This window comes from Lissotriton helveticus, chromosome 11 (assembly GCF_964261635.1).
Source record: "Lissotriton helveticus chromosome 11, aLisHel1.1, whole genome shotgun sequence".
In the NCBI taxonomy this organism is placed as follows: Eukaryota; Metazoa; Chordata; class Amphibia; order Caudata; family Salamandridae; genus Lissotriton; species Lissotriton helveticus.
This window is the reverse complement of record NC_136072.1, coordinates 82,379,977-82,404,913: the sequence shown is the minus strand read 5'-3', so window position 1 is coordinate 82,404,913 and position 24,937 is coordinate 82,379,977.

Here is a 24,937-nt window from a genome sequence, read left to right as displayed (position 1 = left end):
TCCCAGGCGCATCTTGACTGTGGCTGCCAGCTGGCTGAGTTCCACTGTCCAAAGTGGCCACTTTTTCAATGCTCCCTGGTCATGCGCAGAAGAGACCGTCAATATGGCTCCCAATCAGTTTGGACCCCCATTCCCCGCGGTACATGAAAAGTAAGCGAAAACAAGTTAATACATAATAATGTCATTATGAAAACACATCACAGGGTTTGTACTTTTAACTCATCATCAAGAAATAAACTTATTGCATCTAAATGTTAGCTACATTGATACGGGCACAAGAGCAGTGGCACGAACAGTACCACATGATAAGCACAGCTATGAATTACGCATGCGCATAACTTTCCCTCCACTTCTGCAGACGCGTCAGGACACGTGAGTGTGGCTGACGCATGCGCAGTAACTAAAATACAAGCGGCGGCCATATTAGAGGACACGGATTAAATTCATTAGAAATACACATAGGCAAGCTTCGGGAACTTTGCCTAAACAGAATAAATGTTAGTAAAACATACATTTTGTTACCTTATTACACATAAACGAGGTTCTTGACTTCGGCAAGCCGCAAAATATGCGAAGCTTTGCTTCATCATTGGCACTAGGCAGACAACAGGACACAAGTGCAAAGAAAAGGACAGGTATTCACTGTATTGCCTCAAATACGAAACATTACTGTACTTTTCCTGTCACACTGTGCAGTGCAAGCAAAAGGAACAAAATATGAACAGAATGCTGAACAATGCAAACATTCGCCCCCAGTCACAAGGATCTGGGTTTATCCATCATTCTTTTGCTCACCATGCCACTCCAGTTTGGACCCAACTATATGCAAATCAGTCTTGACCGTGCACCTATGGGAACAGTCTAGCCAGAACTGCAAAGCCAGGTCCTCCCTGGACCAGAAACAAGCATTCTGGGACCAGTTTGGCTCATCATTCCTCATCAGCCAAGCTAGCTTAAATTTAGTGGCGCAGTGAGCACGGAACCCGCATCTGGGCATACCCACCCGACTTAGGGCAACAAAAGCAAAATGAACAAATCATGGACAGAATGTTGAACAATGCAAACATTTACTCACAGTCACAAAGATCTGGGTTTAATCCCTCATTCTTTTTCTCACCACGCCACCCCAGTTTGGACCCAGCTATATGCAAATTAGTTTTGACCCTGCTTCTATTGGAACAGTCCAGACCGAACTGCAAAACCAGGGTCCTCTCTAGACCAGAAACAAGCATTCTGGGACCAGTTTCAGGACATCATTTATCATCAGCCAGGCAAGCTTAAATCCAGTGGTGCAGTGAGCACGGGACCCACGTCTGGGCATACCCTTCCCACTAAAGGCAACAAAAGTGAAATAAACGAATGATGGACGCAATGCTGAACAACGCAAACACTCACCTCCAGTCACAAAGATCTGGGTTTGATCCATCATTCTTTTGCTCACTACACCACCGCAGTTTGGCCCCAGCTATATGCAAATCAGTCTTGACCCTGCTTCTATTTGAATAGTCCAGACCGAACTGCAAAACCAGGGTCCTCTCTAGACCAGAAACAAGCAGCCTGGGTCAGTTTTCAGGGCACCACCCCTCATCAACTAGGCTATCTTGAATCCAGTGTGCAGTGAGCTCGAGACCCACGTCTGTGCATATTCTTCTCACTTAGGGCAACAAAAACAAAAGGAAAAAATGATAAACAGAATACTTGGCTAGGAAGCGTGCCACCCTCATTTGAGGCGGTAACTTAACTGGGAAAAATAGTCTCTCAGAACCCAGTGGGGCAGATATGCCTGCCAACTTTTGCACAGCGGTAGGGCGTCTTGTTGCAGCAGATATAACTCACCCACAATGGATTAAGTTGATAAAGCTCAGCCAAAGCTCAACTTTGAGCAGCGGAAGTCCAGTACCAGAGAGAACACCCCGGATGGGGGCCACAGCATGCAAGAGTAGACAGCAGAGCAGATGGAGGCAGATATCCGTGTCATGCTCGCAGCCATGAAGAAAACCCTGAGGACAGTCTGTCTGCTATTGATACAAAACTAGACTCTGTCGTACAGGAGGGATAGAATGACAGAACGTATGGCCCAGCAGGCAGAAAGGATAGACATGGCGGAACGCAGGGTAACTGAAGTGGAGGACGGACAGACAGAAATGGACACTACACAAAACCAGATGAGTAGAGCGTTGCACACCCCACAGCATAAGGCGGAGGACCTTGAAGCCCGTTCCCGAATATGTAACATACGAATTACGGGTTTACCAGAATCCATTCAGGTTGGGAATATGGAGGTATTTGTTGAGAAAATGCTGAACACATTGCTGGGCCTTGACATGTTTTCTTCCATGTTTGTGGTAGAGAGAGCGCACCGCTCGCTGGGCCCGAGACCTGCTCCAGGGGCTCCACCTAGGCCTATTATTGCAAAGCTCCTAAATTACAGGGACTGTGATGCAGCTCTGAGAGTGGCACGTGAGAAGCAGTCATTGCAGTTTGAGGGGTCCGCAATCTCGCTATACCCAGACTTCATGCTCTGAGTGCATGAGGCACGCAAGCAATTTGCACCACTCAAGCGTCAGCTGCGGGACCTAAATATTTACTATGCAATGTTGTACCCTGCAAGGTTGCATGTGAACAGGCAAGGAAAATCCAGGATCTTCACAGACCCCAAAGTGCTGCCAAAAGTCCTGAAGAAGTGGTCAAAAGAGTGGCGAAGAAGCCCGAAGCAGAACAGTTCGGAGGGTGCGATTGGAGGCAGTCTAGAGGACCAGGACTAGCACTTGACCTACCCAAACGGCCAGATAAGATGGGGACATGTGGGGGGTGTGGCGAGCATGAATAGGATATGGCATGCTCTGCTGTGGTGCTTAGGGCGAGAGCTGGGATACAGCTAGCAGGAGGATTTGGTCAACTTACCATGTGCTATGAATGTTGCTAGTTTGTAAGATGTGTACTGGGATGGGTGGAACACCTTAAAAAGAATTATGGGGCATAATCAAGATAGTTGAATTGATTCCTCATGCAACAGATATACTTGTTGGTGGACGGTAATCGGCAGTTAGCCCAACTAAGTTAACTTACAGTAGGGGTAGGCTACATCCGCCCACATGTTTGTACCACAACTTGGGTTTAACCTCAATTACTGCTGAAACAATACTGTTGGATGTGAAATTATTAGGATATTTGGGGGTAATGTGGAGGGATTTCGCCATTGCAAAGTTGCGGGAAGCTTGGCGTGGTTGGGGGGAGGAGAAATGAGACTGATGCACAGCCGAGTACTTAGTATAGCAATGTTTAGGTAGGACAGGAGTAGCTTTGATTTCGGCCACACATCGCAGTCTAGTCTACACATGAACTAACAGTTTCTATGATGTTGGCTGATAGTGCGTGCGACACCGACACACACAGTAGGGGAATGTCCGGGGCCTCAATGATCATAGAAAATTAAGGAAGGTAATGGCATACTTGCTGAGGCATAAGATAGACGTGGCGTTGTTACAAGAGTCACACTTGCCTTTGAATAGTAGCATGTTCCGCAGCAGGAGTTTACGGGGGATAACACATGGGGCGGGCTTCACTACACATGCGAGAGAGTTGATCACTTGGGTGAATCCTAAATCTAATCTCACACTTGAGCCACTTGACTCTGATCAAGAGGGCAGGTATTTAATATCACGCTACAAGGGGAAGGGTTTAGACCTGATTCTGGTTAATATCTATGGCCCTAATTATGATAATCCAAAATTCTATTCCTCATTTACGGAAAAGATGCGGCTCTACCCGGGGGAATCCAGCTTCGAGGGGGCGATTTTAATTGTGTACTGAACCAACGTCTAGACAGATTGGGAGGACTGGAACGGCTTATCATTGCGTTGGCCCATGCTATTACAGATGCAATGACACAATTAGAACTAAATGATGTTTGGCGGCAGCAGAACTCAAATGGGGGCGGGTATACACCCTACTCTGTGTCCCACGACTTGCATACTAGGATAGATTACTGGCTAGTCTCTCAGAATATTTATGCTTGATACGTGATTGTATAGTACTCCCTCACACCTACTCAGACCACTCTCCTATACTTCTAGTTGTAGACCTCCTTTCACCTGACGCTTCTCCCCATACTCATTGTTAGATACGGCCTTTAAGTCTGAGATAGCCGAGGCTATAGACACCTTCTTTACTTGTAATATTGGCTTGGTGGACACTTTTGCAACTGTCTGGGAAACATTTAAAGTTTATATTCGTGGGATTACCATTTCTAAGCATTACGGGGTACTTCGGGTGCTCAGAAAGAGACTATCTGATTTGGAGAGCTCCCTTAGAACACTAGAACATCAACTGAAGATGGCACGACTGACACTGATACAACAACGTTCAAAACACTATTAGAAGTATATCATGATACAGCGGATGCGGAGCTTAAAAACTTAGGTAAATATGCGTCAGCACGCACGTACGGTGAGGGTGAGCGCCCGGGCGTGGTCCTGGCCTCACTCCTTAACAAAAGCAGGGTAGCTACAATGGTGTGCCCACTTTTTAAAATTGTACTGTGGCGAAGCAGTCATGGGTCAACTACTAGAGGTATCTACTGAGTCCTTGATAGAAAATCAAACACATGTAGAATCCTTTGTTGCCCGGGAAGTGTATGATGCTATTACAAAGATATCACCCGGCAAAGCAGCAGGCCCGGATGGGTTACCGGGCGATTTACTTTTGCATGACCCCAAGCTGTGGTCCGACTTCATCGCCCTCCTAATGAATTTGATCCTTCATGGACATTCTGTCCCTGAATCATGGAAGGGCGCAGAGGTGGTAACCATATACAAGAAAGGTGATAGGGAGGACCCTGCCAACTACAGACCAATACGTCTAATTGATACTATCCAGAAAGTAGTTGGCAGGGTCATCGTCACTAGAATAGGGTCTTGGCTTGATGAAGGTAACATTCTGACCCACTTCCAGGCAGGTTTCCGGCAAAATGTGGGCACAATGGACCAGGTTTTCAGGTTTTGTGCGATATACTGGAAATCTGTAACCATTGCAAAAGGCAGCCTATATTTGGCCTTCATAGATTTAAAAACCGCGTTTGATGTGATCCCTCGCGATAAACTTTGGAAGGTGCTGCTGGACATGGGGTTCCCTTGTTATCTTTTGGAGTTTATCGTAAAGCTTCATCAAGATAATTACGCTAGAATTCAGTGGGGGACCCAAGGTCAGTTAACAGGGAGGGTGCCTGGGAACAGGGGGGTCCGCCAGGGCTGTGTGATGGCTTCGACATTGTTCTCCCTCTTTATTAATGGGGTGGTAGCCCATCTGAGGGAGGACCCTGCAGACGCCCCAGTCCTGGCGGGGGAGAAAACACCTACCCTCCTCTTTGCAGACGACACCCTCCTGATGTCCAAAACCCCCACGGGTCTCCAGAAATTGCTAAACAGATTCAGTCTTTTTTGCGATGAGCGGGGGCTAACTGTAAATACCACTAAAACCAAGTTGATGGTGTTATCTTCTTTAAAAAAACTAGGAGAGTACATATAACCCTCAATGGGTCCCCGCTAGAGGTGGTGGAGGAATTTGACTACTTGGGAGTCAGGATTAACAACAGAATGAAATGGGACTCCCACGTGGCCAAAATGCTCCTAAACCTCAAAAGAGTATCTGGAGTAATTCTGAGGAATCAGCGTATGTCCATCAGTAGGCCCATAGCCGCGGCCCTTGCTGTTTATGAAGGTAAGGCGCTGGCCTCAGCAGTCTATGGTTCTGAACTGTGGGGCTGCAAAAGCATTACAGATTTGATAAGAGCTGAGAATAAGTTAGTGAGAGACTTAGTCTCCCTTCCTCATTCAACCCCTTTGAAACCCCTTTTCAATGACATGGGCAAACGCCCAATCGCAGACATAGTACGTCTTCGACCTTTGCTGTTCTGGGTGCGCCTGAGAAGGACACCAGAACTGGCAAATTATGCCATGGTACCGGATGAATTGATTATTCTGAATAGCTTGAACAAGATACAGTGGCTTAATAAGCTGAAGCAGTTGGTTGTGAGCTTAGGAATGGCCGAAATGTGGGATTCCCAGTCCCCACCCCACAAGCAAATTGTTAAAAAAAATCTATTGGGAGTGGGTGCAGGCTGAGGAACTGAAGAGCACAAAGTGGGGGGTACTAACTAGCACATTTTTAGAACACAAGCCCACTAGAAAGCTTGAGCCTTTCCTAGACTACATCCAAATCTCAAGAGATAGATCTCTTTACTTGAAAATGAGATATGGGATACTCCCTCTTAATAAATTCACAGAGGGGTGGAAAAGAATGAGAGACCATTGCCTCACTTGTCCAGGCTGCCCATGTACGAAAGAATCCCTATCCCACTTCCTGTTTGCTTGTAAGGCATACAAGAGGCAGAGAACAAGATGGTTAAAACCAGTATGTAGGGAGTTGGGCGTTATAGATTTCAGGATTGCACTACGTATCCTTTTAACAGATACAACATCTCTGTATATCGTATGTGGGGTTGCAAAGTATCTTGCCAGTGCTTGGTTTATACATACAAGGCTGTTAAATGCAAGCAAAACCTAGATCATGCCTTAATACCCAATTTACATGTACATTACTGCAAATGCACTTTATTCCTCTGTAACTACTCGTTTTAAATTGTATATAGCTTTTTATCGTTGTTATGCTATGAAATGGATATAATATTTCTTTTAAGTGTTTTTTATGTTTGGAAATGTTTGTACTTTTATGATATGTACATATCGAATAAAGTATTACAACACAATTGTGTCAGAGATTAAGGGCGCTGAGGGGGAGGTCATAACGGAAGAGACTGAGATAGCTGCACGGTTTCGACAGTATTATTCAACACTAAATTGCCCATGAAATGCCTGTGTGGAGACTGAAATGTTAGACTATTTAACTCACATTAAGTTGCCATGGCTAACCAATAAACATTGTGAGTATTTAATGCGTCCACTGGAGTCAGAGGAAATAGTCTCAGTGTTAGCGGGGATGATATCATGTATTGCCCCTCGTGTAGATGGCCTCACAGTCAATTTTTATAAAGAATTTAAAGATCTGTTGGTCCCACACCTAGCTATGCTGTTTGAGGAGATGGTTGTTGATGGCATTATGCCACCTTTGATGAGAGAAGGCAGTCATTGTGGCTATTCAGAAGCCGGACAAGTCGCCATCTAACTGCTCTTCGTATTGAACCTTTTTGCTACTAAATGTAGACACCAAGCTTTATGCGAAGATCCTGGTGACTCGACTGGCACCGCTGGTCCCAATCCTAGTGGCACCAGAGCAAGCGGGATTTGTTCCTGGTAGGAACTTGACCTATAATCTGAGGTTGGTGTTTGGGGCAATACAACACGCCAGCCAGGACGTACAGGCAGTGTCGGTATTATGGGATATGGAGAAGGCATTTGATTCGGTCGACTTGGCTTTTTTGTTCTCCAAAATTCCCATGGTCCTCCCCGGGGTCTTTTTTTCGCACACTTACTTCACTTCTGATAAATCTAGCTTGCGAGGGGAAACAAGCCAGGGTCAGATGGGATGTCCTTACACTCCCTTACCGTCTTGGGGGACTGGGGGCTCTGGACCTTGACTTATATTATAGAGCGGCGCAAAGTGCCCATGCTTATCAATGGATGCATGGCCTACCAGGTACGCCACATATTCAGATAGAAAAGGTGGTGGTGTTGTATAGCTCCTATATATCCTTATATCGTGTTAAGTTAGCATAGGTACATTTGAGATTTAAACGCCATTTTTCCTTTCTTGCAACTTCTGCACACGACCCTTAATTGTTGACTTAGCTTTCAACCTAGTGGTTTGCCGTGGTGTATGTGAGAATAATATGTTATTGCTCTGATATCAGTCTTGTTTAATAAACCATGTCTGCACGGAGAGTGCTGAAGTTTCAGGAGCAACACGATATGGAATTGTTATGAGGTCTGATCTCCACGCTTTCATAGTCATAACACAAGTGCAGCCTTTGCCAACTTGGGCTTGAGGCGGGATTGATATTGCTTTGCACGAGAATTGTTAACACACTTGATGCGGTGCACATGCAGAGAGAGCTGGTGTATGCTGATGTGATTCCTTCATGCTAGGACACTAAGGTATGGGCCCGCCCTAAAACAACCCAAAGAGACCTTCTTAGATAATAATATAATATATGTGTTAGGGAGGGTGAGATATAAGTGTTGTTAACTCTTATTCATTACAGCATGTTAACATGCTGTCACCATTCGCTTTTTATGTCTTAGTAACTATGCTGATAATTTTGCTACTGATAATAAGTATACTTGTATTATCAAAGATACTGCGCCTGAGAAGACGGCATTAGTAAATAAACATTTCAAATGCACATGTGTCTTCTTTACTCCATGATCTGGTTTGTAATGATAATATAACGAAAGAGTGTTCATGAGTCCCACGTACCCTGAGGTACTGTAAGTTCATGTTCTGGTTTGTCTAAACATTGGGTGTTTGATATGTCCAATGAGACACTGTAGCTAGCTCGGTAAGGGGTGAGTTGGTTGCTAAGGTAAGTTTTGGGACATCCTAATTTGCCGAGGTTCCACTCCTCTGTGCACAGTTCTGTGTGAGTACAGAAACCCTGCAACATGGCGCCCAACGGTTTCGGTGGTCTTATATCATGACACTCGAGTAGTTTATCGTTCATGCCTTAACCCCTTCACATCCATTTCCGGAAAACGGGGTGTTGGTGAAACCTACCTATTTTTTGAAATAGGTCTTTATTCAAGCTTGATTCTTACTTAAACGGTTTCTTTGAATTACTACCCAGTTGTGCTACAAAGTATTCTTTGTGTTTTCTTGTTTCCAATTCTGTAATGGCGGCAGCGGTGGCTATTGCGCAGCATAGTCGCGTAGCGGTACGCAACCATCTTCAGACGTACCAGGTCCCAGTAGATGGGATGGCTGTGATTTTCGTGGTAAGTGCAGATCCGGCGTTTCCTTATGAGTTGTTTTACTCTTGGGTTACGTTTCCGGCTGTGGACGCTAATTCTGGTTTGTACCACTCCTACACCGCCTCGGATGTCCCGGCTGAATATACGCCATACAGGGCATTGGAAATACCTATTGATCATTGGCAGCATCGAGTTTGGTTTGATGGCGCCCTCCCCCACTCTTTGTCCCGTGCGAGGTTAGGTCCACTCTCAATTCCAGGTACTAATTGGCCTGCGTTGGGTGGCTTTACCCCGCACCCGAATCACGGGGCTTGTACCCTGGCAGATATTCGCAGGCTACATGTAGTTTCCATTTCCGTGATTCGTGCTTTAGTGCAATACATCGGTCGACATCTTCCTGGTGGTCCCCAGGGGGGTGCGGCCGCTCCCATGGAACGAGGCGGAATGCGTCTCAATCCAGTGATGGTAAATTCGGTTTTTGGTGCGCGTCCTGTTGACAACGATGACTTCCCATTCTGGCTAGCAGAGAAGTTTGATCAACTGGAAGCGGTTTTTCCGAATTCTACTCCTGCTGATAAACATAGAATGTTGACGATTACTCTCCCGAAGGATATTACTCCTGAACTTGCTGACTGTGACAGCTGGGGAAAAACATTTGCGGCAGTTTATACACGGTGCTTCGGCACCCCGTCTATGACTGCCCTGCCTGAAATCGTTAGACGTGTTCAGAATGATCACGGTCCAGAGGCAGCGGTTGAATTGGGTATGCGCCTGTGTGGTTCTTTTGAGATTGTAAGTGATCTCATTCTCTCCAATGTTAAAGGAGATGCAGTTAACTTTCAGGTGTCGAATGCTTTGGCTGCTCTGCCCGATGCCGACAAACCCCGCCAGTTAGCAAAGATTGTGGTGGCCGCTTATAAAACGATTGGCCGCACAAGTAGAGGTCTGAAATATTTTCCAGTGAAGGAGAAAAAACAACCACAGGGGCAATCTGCAGTGACAGATGCCCAGCCAAAGTCCAAGAAACAAAATTGGCCTAAAAAACAGACACAGGGGAAGCAGACAATGCAGACTCAGGGTACTTTTCCTGCAATACAAGCTCCTGCGCCATCCGAAAAAGTTTATGATTTGCGCGACCGCGCGATGATTAAATCACCTGATCGTTTTCAGGGTTCTGATCAACGCTCTCCTCGTTCCTTTCAGGACACATCGGCCCCGAAGACCGGTGGAGGAGGAGGGGGTGGACGTGGACGTGGTGGCCAACAAGGACGTGGTCAGTCCCGCCAGACGGACGGCGCAGTGAAGCAGGAGGATTCTACGCCTAGGCGTCCGCAGTTTGCAAAAAAGAAAGTCGCAGCCTTAACAGCGCATCGATATGCCACAGATAGTGAGAACGCGGCTTCGGAATCTGACGTGGGCTCTGACCTTGCTGGACAGCGCGGCGGAGATAACCATAGTCAGAGAGGCGCTGCGTCCACTACTGAAGGTGACAGCGACTGATGTCTACGTTGTGATAGAAACAGCGGATACGAGACTTGCTCCCCCTGAAAGACTATATGAAATTGTCCTGTTAATTGAAGGTGACATACAGCGTACCGTTAAAGGTGTATTTTGGGAGAATCTGTCTTCTACATATGATATTTTACTTTCGGAGGCTGACTGGCCCCCACCTTTTGTGCTCGCGGCGCCGCGAGGGGAGGAGGTAATCCTACCCAGTTTCGCGAACACTGTCTCGAAAGAGCATGCGCAGCATTTTGCAGAAGAGTGGGCTCGGGCTCTCGCGCCGGCTCTGTACCGTAACCAATGTGGTTGGGATAAATTGTCGCCTTGCCACGAAATTCAGTTGCGGTCTCAGCCGCAGCCTCAACCTCAATATCCCATTCGGCGTGAAGCAAAATCTTCCGTCGCGGAAATCCTTGAACAATTGGAATATCAGGGAGTTATTGAAACGTGTGTGTCACCGATGAATAATCCCCTTTTTACTGTGAATAAACCTGACGGATCATATCGTTTGGTTTTGGATTACCGGCATTTAAACTCGCATTGCCGTAACTGTGCTGTACAGAATACCCACGGCTCTGCCCTAGTGGATAGTCTCGTGCGTAAGCGTTTCAAGACAACGCTTGACATATCCAATGGTTTTTATGCCCACAGATTGGACAGCTTTAGCTCCCAATGGACCAGTTTTACAAGCGCTGGAGTCCAAAAGCAATTCCGGCGTCTTCCAATGGGCTACAAGAATAGTCCTGGTGTATTTACCGCTCGAATTGTCTCTATTCTGGAGGCACTCGACCCTGATGCTTTTTCGTATGTGGATGACATATATCTCACAGACGACGATATTTGGGAGCATCTGTGTCGTGTAAATTCTCTTGTTTGCAACTTCGCAGACATGGGTTACAAATTCAACTTTGCAAAATCGCACATTGCTGAACACACAGTGTTGTTTTTGGGCTATGAGCTCAACAATGAAGGTAGAGGTTTGGCTCCTCACTTCTTGGAGAAGTGCGCACAATTGCGCGCACCAACAACACTGAAAAAATTACAATCCTTACTGGGCTTTTTGAATTTCGGCAGAACTTACATTCCGGAATATGCCCAGCGTATCAAGCCTTTGTATGCTTTGATACAACCGACTTTCTCTAAATCATGCTGGCTGCCTGAGCATTCAGCCATTTTGCAATCCTTGCAGGCTGATCTGCTCGCTTCTAAATATTTACTGACTCGTGATAACCACACCAACCTGGTCATAAGAATAATTCCTGGGACGGTGGGTTTCACGTACCTCACTTTTAATGAAGGTGACACGGTACCTATTGCTTACAAGTCACACTTGTACACTTCGGCTGAGATGCGGTTTCCCACCATAGAAAAGGTTTTAACTGCTGTACAGATGGCTATTCTAAAGGAACGAGCTCTGTCACAGGGGAAACGCATGCTAGTGGTAACACCCTGTCCTCATTTGGAGGCAGTCACGAAAGCAAGTGTACCAAATTCAAAGGCTTTGCACCCTCGGTGGATTCAGTGGGCTGCGTCATTGTCATCCACGGATGTCATGTTTATTTTTGACGCTTCCTTACGGTCGCAGGAGTACTTGCAGTATGAATTCGTTCACCCTGCTCCTCTGGCGATGCGACCTTTGGAGGACTTCCATTGCATCATTTACACTGATGGGTCGGCGCAGGTTGCGCATGGCTCTAAACATGCCTACGTTTCCGCATGCGCCATTGTGGTCGGTGCTATGTTGAATGATGAGTTCATTTCCAGGGAGGTACACACGTTGCCCCTGGGCGATTGCACCGCACAATTGGCAGAGCTTCGTGCTCTCTTACTAGCTTTGGAGTACGCAGATCCAAGTGTTACTACTCTAATTGTAAGTGATTCTTACTACTGTGTCCAGTCTTACAATGAAAACTTGTTCTTTTGGATTCAAAATGATTTTCATGATTCCAAGGGTAGCACAATAAAACATAAAATGATCTGGGTTCGAGTGGCAGAGCTTAAGGCTATGTTGCCACTCGTTTATGTGATTCATACTCTCGGTCATCAGCGCGTGGGAGTACACGCTGTTGGCAACTCGCTTGCTGATGAAGCGGCGAAATCAGCAGTATCTACATACTTAGTTGCAGCAGTTACTAGGTCTAAAACCAAGATTGATAGCGACATCTTGGCAGCGATTGCTGCCTCTGAGAAGGGAAGTAAACATCCTTCGGGATTCCCTTCGAAGTATAAATACCACTTAAGTCCCGAAAAGGTTCCTTTTGTGACAATTCCTGATGTTGGGGAACGGCTGATTCCCAACTCGGATCGCAGAACAGACTTGATTACAGCGGCTCATGAAGGTGTGGCGTCTGCGCATGCGGGCGTCTCAGCCACTGTAACGCAACTACAACAACGTTTCTGGTGGCGGGGACTGTACAAACAGACGCGTGATTATGTCCTTCTTTGTGACATATGCCAGCAGATTAAACCTTCAACTGCTACGCGTCCGCCTCAGACTCAGTTGTACATTTCTAATAAACCACTAGGCTGTGTTTATTTAGATCACTGCGGTCCATTTTCATCTGATACTGCGTATAAATACATCTTAGTAGCAGTTGACTCATGCACACGCTTTGTGTGGGTATGGCCACATCGCAGCGCTGATTCCCGGACTGTCATCAGAGATTTGCGTATCTTTATAGGGATTTTTGCCTGTGGTACCTTCCATTCGGATCAGGGTCCGGCTTTCGCCTCTAAGGCGTATAAGGATGCCATGACTTCGATGGGGGTCCAAGTCAAGTTTTCGTCACCCTACAGACCTGAGGGTAATAGTGTAGTTGAACGAATGAACCGTGATTTAAAGCAATCTTTGACAGCCCGAGTTATAGGCACTGGCAGAAACTGGCTGGCTCACCTCTATGGCGTGCAGCGTGCTCTTAATAATCTCCCTAGAAGGTCTCTGGGTGGGCGGACCCCATACGAAATGCTCTTTGGCATCAAGATGTTCGTCCCTGACCTTGACGGTCTAGACTCAGTGGTTCGCGCCACTTCCTTTGACGCAGATGAACATTGCAATGTTTTACAGAATCTACAAAAGACCAGAGACACTCTTGCAAAGGAACATTTGCCCTCCGCTTCGGATGATGCGTTGCAGATCCCGGTAGTTGGCTGGCTACCCCAAGTTGGAGAACTGGTTCGAGAGAAGATCGACAACAAGAAAGAGTTTGGTCCCTCCTATCGAGCTCCAGTCCCAGTGCTTGGAGTGAAGGGCACAAGAACAGTCATTTTACCACCACTTCGAGGTCGTAAGGAAAACAGGTTTATTTCTATTGACAATGTCAAGATACACAGAGTGGCCGATTCTTCTTAGCATGACACCGGCTGTTTCCTGTCCTTCCATTGTGAGAAATCCAATTATGCCCACTGCTTCTAATAATGAACCTGAGGTGGCCATCGAATTACCTGCTGTTTCCAGTCCATTATTGAATAATTTACCAGGAACTAACCTTGATGAGACAGACTATACATACCCCACTGGTTTGTCCATGCCTGACCTGCAAGCTCGTTTAGCCACGGAATCCAGATTTTCATTTGACTCTGCTTCCCTTGCCTCGAAAAAACCCTCTAAAATTGCAGTATATGCTAGCCTGTTTAAAAAACATTTTTTGATACCTCCTTGGATATACATTTGGCTGGTCCTTTTTTCAGTTTACCTTTTTATGTCAATTGGTTTTGTGTTTTATTTTTTTCGAATTATGAATGGACACTATGTCGAGGAGAGAACTTGCATTACTCATTTAAATGGAACTTTGGCCCCACTTTCCTCTTCACATTCTACACACAGATTAAAAAGAGACTTGACTTTGGTTAACATCACAGCGTGGCCTGTTCTGGATGGAATCGCGTGGGATGCAGTTCGTTTTCAGATTCATGGCCCAACGGAAGTCGTTAATGTCCCTAATGTACTGAGAGTTAATATGGGGGATGTGGTGAAACAAAACATTCGTTCTGATGATTGGGATATTAATGCTGTGGAAAGTTTGTTTTCTGATTTGAAATACTATGCTGCCTTTGATGCTGAGGATTTATATTTAGAATCTGCTAATTATGGTGAATTGTTCTGTTACCAACATTATGGCAATCACTTCTTACACAAGACATCTTCCCGAAGGGATGCGGTTAATTTTACTCAGTGGGAACATTGCCCAGCACCTACACAAGGGAGTTCAGAAACGTTTCTTAAAAAGTATACTTATTTCACTGACTTTAATCAGTCCAATCCCGAGTCCTTTTATTTTAAATTTCACAAACAGCCACTGTCCAAGGTTCGACTTACAAATACAAAATTGTTGTATTCGAAGGCCTTCCTGGATCAATTAGTTACTGGGGGGTATGAGCTATGGAAGGATACCATAGACCTTAAATCAGTTTGGGGCTCAAGAGCCTGGCAGGTACGAGGCACTGAGGCTTTGCACCGTGCATGTCTCATCCCAAATCATATGTGGTTTTTAAATGAAACCATTTCCCAGACAACATGCTTTGGATTGGCTACATCTAAAAGGTTAAACACCCCGTCTTTCCCGGAGTTGGAGGAATATGAGAATTGGAGTAATTTTACTAAATTGTCCATTAGAGATATACAGGCTGTGCTTCTGAATTCCTCCTTTAACATTTCCAGTATGAATCCCAAGGGTTGGCTGCTTTGGCACCGTAGTGCTGATTCTTGCCAAAAGAGATTTTTAAATATAACTGACGGTTTTAAGGCTGTTAGATCTGATCCCCGTTTTGATTTGAGTCATACTGTCACCTCTTACTCTGTGGGCAAGTTGTGTCAAGCTTGGCTGAAACATTCAACTTTACCTGCGGTTAAGTATCACCTTTCCAAACTGAATGCAGACGTGGATTTGAATGATTTCATTAAGGGCCCAGCTAGTGGCAGGTCGAAACGTTGGTTATATGGTGTTTACAATGAAATTTGGAAACTCTCACAGATTGAGGCTCCTTCACGCCTTAGGGCTATTGATCAGGCAAATCTTGAGAAAGTTCTTGCAGTTGTTGACAATAGCATTAACGTGCTTTCCTCTAGAATTTACACATTAGATAATATTGTGTCGTCTGTTGTTGATATTGTGCATGATGAAGTATCTGTATTATACCATGGTCAAAATCAATTACGTTCGATCATGCAGTTTGCATGGACACTTCAGACTCTGAAAATGGGTAAAGTTCCCTGGGGATACATGAACGTTTCCTCTTTATTTGCACCGTTTAATTTGACAGACAAACAACGCTTGCTTTCAATGCGTGATGCTTCCTTTTCTATGCTCCATATTGAAAGGTTGGAATCTTTACCTTTTTCTGTGGCAGAGGCCACTGCTGCTACGTGGCTTATCCACGGTTTAATAACGCTGCCTTTTGCTTTATATAAGTTTTCAAATTGTATGAAATATGTGCCAATAGGTCGTTTTGAACCCTTAGGTAGCGGTTTTCTTCATGAGGTCTGGTCACTCCCATACACATACAGATGTTTCAAGGATGAACAAGAGGTTTATCTAACAGGGGATGAGTGTACTGAGACGCCAGATCATTCTTTAATGTGTAGACACATACAGTTACACGGTTCATGTAACAAGGACAGACCGAATATGGCTTGCGTTTTACAGGGCACGCCGGTTCCTGCTATCATCCCCACGTTTAAATTGTTAGAGAATGGTAGTTATTTAATGCTCAATAATGAAAACTGTTGTGGTTTGATTAAAGGTATAACTTTCATAGTAACGGTTAGTGAGCGAGTTATTTGCTGCAGAAATGTTCTTTATCCTCCCACACGTGAACATAGGGAGTCTTCCATTTGGCCACAGATACCGACCTTGGGAGCAGAATTCAGCGGCATGGCTAGAATAAGAGCTCTATTGTCCCAGAAAGAGGTGGCCTTGAGCTCGGCCCGTGAAACTTTCGTGCTTCACATTGCTAACACCCGTACGGAGGTTCAGGCTCTATTAAACACTGATTTGCCTTTGCATTTCGGAGCCATGGTCCGTTCTATCTTTAACGCATCCTCCACAACGGGCCTAGCACATTTTTTTAAAGTTGTTAGCGGTGGTCTCGTGACTTCCTTTGAGAAGATATTTGGAGTCATCCCTGCCTTCTTCCATTCTATTTTTTCATCCTTATTTGGAGGGTTCCCGTTTTTGCTTGCATTAGCGGCTGGCGCATTGGTGGTTTTCTGCCTTTTTAAATATGGATGCCCTTCCTGTGCAAGACCACGCACAGCTACTACTGACGCGGTTTCGCAACCGCATGCTTGATTACTATGGCACACTGCCGTTAGCGACTCTAAGCACGGCGTTTGGATTATCTTTTCGGTTCTCCTATTTCACCTGTGTCCAGCCTGTATTTCGCTGTCTGACCTGTGATTTCCTTTGGGCCATTGATTTGTGTCTCTGCGGACCAGCATCTTCTGACGTCGATTTTGATCAACTGATGAGTCCTATCATTGCTCACGAGTTGGTTTGTTCTGACGAAAGGATTATGGCCTTGGCGGTGGCACATGGACTAATGGGTCCCTGGGATGTGTTGTCGGCAGCGCAAAATTTCTTGGAACTAAGTTTTCTTGAGAACCCACCGAGCTGTCCTCTGATGGTTATAGAGGATCCGGTGCTGGAAGATCACGTATGTTCCTTTCATCTTTTAAATTGGATGGCTGAACTGTTTTCTGATGAGGACAGTGACTTCCTCCTGGAGGCTGTTGCAGCTTACTTTTCATATACGGTCTTATCTTAGACACTGCCTCAAATTGACATGCTGATTGATAGCATTTCCTTGACTTTATTGACTTTTGGTCAAGACATTTTATTTTTCCTTGCCTATTGGCTTGAGCCACATTATATTTGTGGGCTATTTTTTTAGCATTAATTTTTATAATTGAATCTTTATTCATGCTCGTTTATAAATGGATTCTGCTCTCATGTGATGGCACTTCTGTTACCTTATTTAGTCCGTTCTCGGATCATGGGGGGGTGTTGTATAGCTCCTATATATCCTTATATCGTGTTAAGTTAGCATAGGTACATTTGAGATTTAAACGCCATTTTTCCTTTCTTGCAACTTCTGCACACGACCCTTAATTGTTGACTTAGCTTTCAACCTAGTGGTTTGCCGTGGTGTATGTGAGAATAATATGTTATTGCTCTGATATCAGTCTTGTTTAATAAACCATGTCTGCACGGAGAGTGCTGAAGTTTCAGGAGCAACACGATATGGAATTGTTATGAGGTCTGATCTCCACGCTTTCATAGTCATAACACAAGTGCAGCCTTTGCCAACTTGGGCTTGAGGCGGGATTGATATTGCTTTGCACGAGAATTGTTAACACACTTGATGCGGTGCACATGCAGAGAGAGCTGGTGTATGCTGATGTGATTCCTTCATGCTAGGACACTAAGGTATGGGCCCGCCCTAAAACAACCCAAAGAGACCTTCTTAGATAATAATATAATATATGTGTTAGGGAGGGTGAGATATAAGTGTTGTTAACTCTTATTCATTACAGCATGTTAACATGCTGTCACCATTCGCTTTTTATGTCTTAGTAACTATGCTGATAATTTTGCTACTGATAATAAGTATACTTGTATTATCAAAGATACTGCGCCTGAGAAGACGGCATTAGTAAATAAACATTTCAAATGCACATGTGTCTTCTTTACTCCATGATCTGGTTTGTAATGATAATATAACGAAAGAGTGTTCATGAGTCCCACGTACCCTGAGGTACTGTAAGTTCATGTTCTGGTTTGTCTAAACATTGGGTGTTTGATATGTCCAATGAGACACTGTAGCTAGCTCGGTAAGGGGTGAGTTGGTTGCTAAGGTAAGTTTTGGGACATCCTAATTTGCCGAGGTTCCACTCCTCTGTGCACAGTTCTGTGTGAGTACAGAAACCCTGCAACAGTGGCTTGACCACTCCCGTTACCCGCTATGTTGTTTACACCGCCATATCGCAGGACAGGGATTCTAGATTTCATAAATGCGACTAGACATGCATGGCAACTCCTGTTGAAGCTGCAAGCTGGAGAGATACTGTTCTCCCGCTTGCTTCCTGGGAGTAGTGCTACTGGCTACCTCAGTGTCGAGACAAGGGAGTGACGAGAGCGCTCAGCTCTATGGATGTGGTGACAAATGGGGATATGTTCGTTGAGGAGAAAGCTAAGACATGGGAAGAGTTTGAGGGGCCCGACCTCAAGACAACACTATTACACAGATTTCAATTCCACAGAACGAGACATGCACTGGCAGGAATATTGGACAGTGATTTGGAGGAACCGCCAGAAGTAGCACCACTGACATTCGTGATAAAAGCAGACAATCCAACCCGAATCAGTATGCGTGATTGGGGAAACATTTGAAAATCTTCCTCAGCATCTTTAGGGTATGGAAGCATGAGGTGTGTAGGAAGCTGGCTCTCTATATAGTGTGCCAAAATGTGGTACGCAGTGTAGAAAGTCCAGACAACCCTATTTTGTGCTAGTGTGGGCTAGCAGCCTAGGGTTATCAGATGATTGTGTTAAGCATTAATTGCACACACAGAGTCAGTAAGATAGACACACACGCAATAAAGAAATCCAACACCAATTTATAAAAATAACCCAGATTTCTATATGAATTTAGACACCTGGGGCCTCATTTATGAGGCCGTGCGTCACTTTCACGCTGCCGGTGCATCACTTTTTGTGACGCACCAGCAGCGTAAAAAATGTGCCTTGGTTCACCATATTTACAAAGTGACGCATCTAGGTAGATGCGTCACTTTGTAAACCCCTGTACTACATTATACCTACGCCAGGTATCATGTATGCAGGGGGGCGTATTGACGCAAGAAAGGGTCGTAGAAGTGACACAGTGAAATCTATGTGATTTCACTGTGCCACTTCTAGGACACAAATGCGTCAATTTCTTACGCCTGCCTCACTGCAGGCGTAAGACTGACACAGGCTCTTTCACATGGGGCTTGCCCCATGTGAAAGGATACATTGCTGGAGTTGCGTCACTTTTGTGACACACTCCAGCAATGCGCCACTTTTGCACCATACAGCTAGGTTAGGCATACTGACGTATCTGCAACTCCTTGCGCAATGATGCGTCATACTGTAAATATGACGCATCATTGGTGGTGCAAGGAGGGCGCAGTGAAAAGTGACGCATCGCTGTTTTCACATAGCGATGCGTCACTTTTCATAAATAAGGCCCCAGAAGCCTCATAATCGGGTGAGTACTTTGCTAGTTATCACTTTTTGAGTACAAAGAAGTATACTTGTATTTGGAGCTTTATAATGTTAATGTTACCCAATGGGAAAGAAACATATACTGCATAAGGTCGCTTGTCAACAACTTACAGAACTGTTCTTCTGGGCTTAAGGTAAATATGGGTAAGGTCCAAGGCAGCACACACATGTCCCCTCAGTCGCCTCAGGGGCGTCTGTTTGCAGAAGTGCTTTTCCATGTCTGGTGCTCCATTTAAGTCAATAGTGAATGGCCCTGTTAGATAAAGGCTACCAGCAGGGATGGGGGGGGGGGGCAGTCCGGCTGAACCCAAAGGGGGCTTCAGGTCTTGAGGGTCACTGGCACACAAAGTCACCATTGGCCTAATCAAACTCAGGTTAGGGGACTATGGTGCAGTGGGGCTTTGTCCAGCAGGGTAGCGCTGCTAAAGTCACTCACGGATTCCTGAAGAAAGAGGCTGCAGGAAGTACAGGGGGAGTAGTCTGACAAAACCCGATGGTGGGCTCAGCTTTTGAGGGTCTCAGTACCCCATTGGCACTGTTGCCTCCCTCGGATTCAAGCTGTGGGGCTCGGGTGCAGGGGTGCTTTGAGGTGTTACGTCGCTGCAGTCAGAGACTCACTCTGTATCTTTGTGACATAGTGAAGAGGGTAAACAGGGTAGCATGCCACTCTTCGTGCTGACTTTGTGGATCCTGATGTCTCTTGATGGTAGGTCTGTGTTTGTGATGTTGGAGTCCAAATTGGATCACCGACAAGTCTTGGATGCGGCAACAGCTTGGGTACCCCTGGTATTGGTTCTAGATGGCTCCTGGGGTCCTGGCATCTCCAGACGTTGCAGGGAGACTGGCCTGACCTCTTGGAGCATGAAGACCTTCTCTTGTTGCTCTGCTTCTTCAGTAGCCCCGATAGCTGGCAACACAGTGGACCAGGCAGATGCTTTTCAGTGCCTGCAGCTGCAGGAAAGCAGTTTCTCTGCTCCAAGGGAGATGGTTTGTGGTTTTTGAGATGGTGGGTTGTCCTCAAAGGATTTTGTGAAGGAGATCAGACTCTTGGCAAAGTAGGCCCCAGCGGTGGTCAAAGAGCAAGCAGCCTGGCAGGGTTTTGTGCCAATTTTGGGTGCCGGTCTTTAACTGTTGCTCTCTTCAGTCCTTCTTCTTTTTTCCTTGGTTTCCAATAGTCAAATCTGAATTCCTGGTATCAGTGGCCATCTTAATACTCAATTTAGAGGTGTTACAGGGAACAAAGGGTAGTAGTCCTTGGGCTACTTACCCATGGGGTCACTACACCCACTAGATAACCACTTCATGTGGGGAGTGGGCATGGCCCTATTCCAGGGTTTTTTAATTCGCCTTCACTAAATATGGTGGAATCTTTAATTTTGGGTTTGCTTCAGGCTGCCCATCCCAGAGGACTGCCCAGCCTGGCAGTTTTACATACCTCCTGACTATCCAATTTTACCGGTAACAACAATTAGAGAGAGAGGGAAACACAGGGACACTCTCAGTCCCCCGGGTCAATATATGTTAAACAACAGAAGAGTGTCAAAATAAATGTAAGCACTAGAATAGAGAATGGAGGAAACCACCTATTTTCATCACATTGGAAATCATTAGGGATTATCCAGAAGCCCTCACTCACCACCCTGGGTGGTGACATGCTTCATCATCGGGCCCACCAGGAGAAGCCGAATGCCTCCCTGGTGTGCTACAACGCCAGATTACTGCGGAGCTGGTTATTGTGACAGTGATGTGAAAAAAATGGTGATTTGAAAATGCCAAGAGGCTGTACCAGAGGAAAAACTTTATTCAGTGGTCAGCTCGGCATGGATAAAACCATATATGTTTGGAAATCTACCAAATATTATATTGGATATTTCCACTTAAAGTGGGGTTGACATGTTTCTGCCCGTATGTGTATGATTTACTGGGCTTTCATCAGGACCATATAGATGTGTACCTCGGCGGTGTGGGCGCGCTAAGGCCCACCCTTACCAGAGGACGTGAAAGTTAAAATTCAGTGAAAAAATTGTGCAAAAAACAAACCAACAAGTAGTGGGGTATTTTCTCAAAATTTGAGGTACCTATAGAGTTTGAAAGTTAAAAGATCCACGCCCCATAGGTCTCGGGAGGGGGGTGGGGGCGACAATGGCACACCGCCCTCAACGCTCGGCACCCGTTTTAGCACCTAGCGATACCCTGCAACCGTACCTCAAACTAGCACACCAGGGAGGCATTCGGCTTCTCCTGGTGGGCCCGATGATGAAGCATGTCACCACCCATGGTGGCGAGTGAGGGCTTCTAGATAATCCCCAATGATTTCCAGTGTGATTAAATTAGGTGGTTTCCTCCATTCTCTATTCTAGTGCTTACATTTATTTTGACACTCTTCTGTTGTTTAACATATCCAATTTTACCACCATTTCTGGTACCAAATGGGCCTATGGGGAGAGGGTGGCATCCTCCAGGTCTGTGGGAAGCCAGGCTCACAAATTAATGGCTGCAGAGGCTTTGAAGCCTCAGACCTTGATGTGCTGATTTGCTATCATTCATGCTGGAGGAGGTGTAAGCACCTCCTGCCAGAGCAGGGATTGTTGCTAACCACTGAGAGTGAGGGTCTCACCTCCTAAGGGGAAAGAAACTCATCTGTGGTGGCAGTCAGGACAAGACCAGTCAACCAGCAAACTAGAGGACTAGTAGAGCTCAGGGTGAACCTCTAAGGTACACTCTGGGTGCATGTGCAAATAAATCCATCACTGTCAGTGTGGGTTTATGAATACAAAGTGTTTGATACCAAACACCATATGTATCAGTAAAGCTATTATGTGGCTGGGTAACTTGTTTTGACCAGTACCCAGTACGTACCTTAAGATGGCTTTCATGTTCACTTGCAATATCTAGTAATAGAAATAGACATCACGGGGGCATATCTGCTCATGTAGATATGTACTGCCATAAAATATAATGCACCCTCGCTTAGGGCTTATAAGGTCTGCAGTAGGGGTGACTTACTATTATTAAATGCAGTGACTTTGGCATTGCACACAGGAGTGTGCCTGGTCCTTTTTTGACTCAGGTATGCACCAGGTCAAACAGCCTACAATGGCAGTCTGTTTGAAATTGGTGCATGGGTCCAGGAGGATCAGGGCTGCAGTTTCTCCGTTGTCGAGCAGGGACCTGATGTCGTTGGTGGCTGCGATGAGGGCGGTCTCGGTGCTGTGGTTTGCTCGGAACCTGGATTGTGAGGCGTCGAGGGATGCGTTGGTCTCGAGGAAGGCGGAGAGTTGTCTGTTGACGGCCTTCTCGATGACTTTGGCTGGGAAGGGGAGGAGCGAGATGGGGCGGACGTTTTTGTGGTCCGTGGGGTCCGCGGTGGGTTTCTTCAGGAGAGCGCTCAGCTCGGTATGTTTCCAACTCTCCGGGAAGGTGGCAGATGCGAAGAAGCTGTTGATGATGTTCCGGAGTTGGGGTGCGATGATGGAGTCAGCTTTGGTGAAGATGTCGTGTGGGCAAGGATCGGTAGGGGAGCCGGAGTGGATGGTGTTCATCAGGCGGGTGGTGTCTTCAGTGCTAACCGGGGTCCAGGTACAGAGGGTGGTGGTGGGGGGCGTTGGTTCGGTAGTTGGGTCCATGGTCAGTGCGCCAAAGCTGTTGTGTATGTTGGCGATCTTGCGGTGGAAGAACGAGGCGAGTGAGTCGCAGAGGTCTTGGAGGGTGTGATGTCATTGTTGCAGGCGTTGGGGTTGGAGAGCTCTTTGACGATGCTGAAGAGTTCCTTGCTGTTGTGGGTGTTGTTGTCTAGTCGTTCTTTGAATGTTGTCTTCTTGGTGGCGCAGATCAGCTGGTGGTGTTTGCGGGTGGCGTTCTTGAGGGCGGTCATGTGTTCTGCTGTCTGGTCATTGCGCCAGGCTTTCCCGAGGGTGCGGCAGGTTTTCTTGGAGTTCTTGAGGTCGTTGGCGAACCACGAGGCTTTCCTGCTGTCAGGTCGGCTGGGAGGATTCTTCAGTGGTGTGAGTTCGTCGGCGCAGTTGGCGAGCCACTGTGTGAGGTTGCGGGCTGCTTCGTTGGGGTCCGTTGTGTTGTTGGGCGGGTTCTGGCTGAGGGTGGTGGTGAGCTGGTTGGCGGTGATCGCGCTCCAGCTTCTGCGGGGAACCTGTTGCGGGTGGTGGTGGGTCGTGGTTCTCCTGAAGTTGAAGTGGACGCAGCTGTGGTCTGTCCAGTGTAGTCCGGTTGAGTGGCTGAATGAGATGTGCTTGCTGGAGGAGAAGATGGGGTCGAGTGTGTGGCCGGGGTAGTGGATGGGGGTGTTGACCAGTTGCTTGAGTCTGAGGTTGGCGAGGTTATCAAGCAGGGCGGTGGTGTTGCAGTCCTTGTTGTTCTCCAGGTGGAAGTTGAGATCTCTTAGGAGGATGTAGTCTGTGGAAGTGAGGGCGTGCGGACTGATGATGTCTGCGATGGCTTCGCTGAATTGTGTGCATGGTCCCGGGGGTCTGTAGATGAGGGTGCCTCTGAGGGTGGTCTTGCGGTCGGTGTGTATCTGGAAGTGAAGGTGCTCAGCGGCGGTGAGGGTGTCGTTGGAGTTGGTCGTGATGCGGATGGTGTTTCTGTGGACGATGGCGATGCCTCCTCCGGTTTGGTTGATGCGGTCCCTCCGGGTGATCTTGTAGCCCCCCGGGATGGCTATGGCGATGTCGGGGGCTGAGGAGGCGTTCATCCAGGTTTCGGTGAGGAAGGCGACGTCTGGTGATGTTGTGTCGAGGAGGTCCCAAAGTTCGACGGCGTGCCTGTCGACGGAGTGGGTGTTGAGCAGGAATCACTTGAGGTGGTTGTTGCTGGAGCTCGGCTTGGCGGGTGCGGTGCCGGGTCGGAGGCAGGTGAATTGGCAGGCTTGGCATGTGAAGGGTCCCTAAGTGCGTTTCGGGTTGGCTCGGTAGCAGGCTGGGTTACGGTCGGCGTTGAGTGCGTGGAGGGTGGCGGCGTTGTAGGTCCATCGGGTGGGCTTGCATCATCAAGGACCAGGGGTTCTGGCACTGGGCGCGGTCCAGGCGCGGACGGGCGCAGACGGGCTTGCCTTTGGCGTGCCTTCGGCGCACAATCGGCGCGCCCGCTGCGCGCGTCCTCTGCGTGCGTCCGCTGTGCGGCCTCCATATGAGGGGCTGAGGGAGGGAGGAGCAGCTGGGAGGCGGGAGCGGGGTGGTGAATGGGGACAGCGGGGGGCGGGGCCGCAGGGAGCAGCGGCGGGAAGCAGAGGGC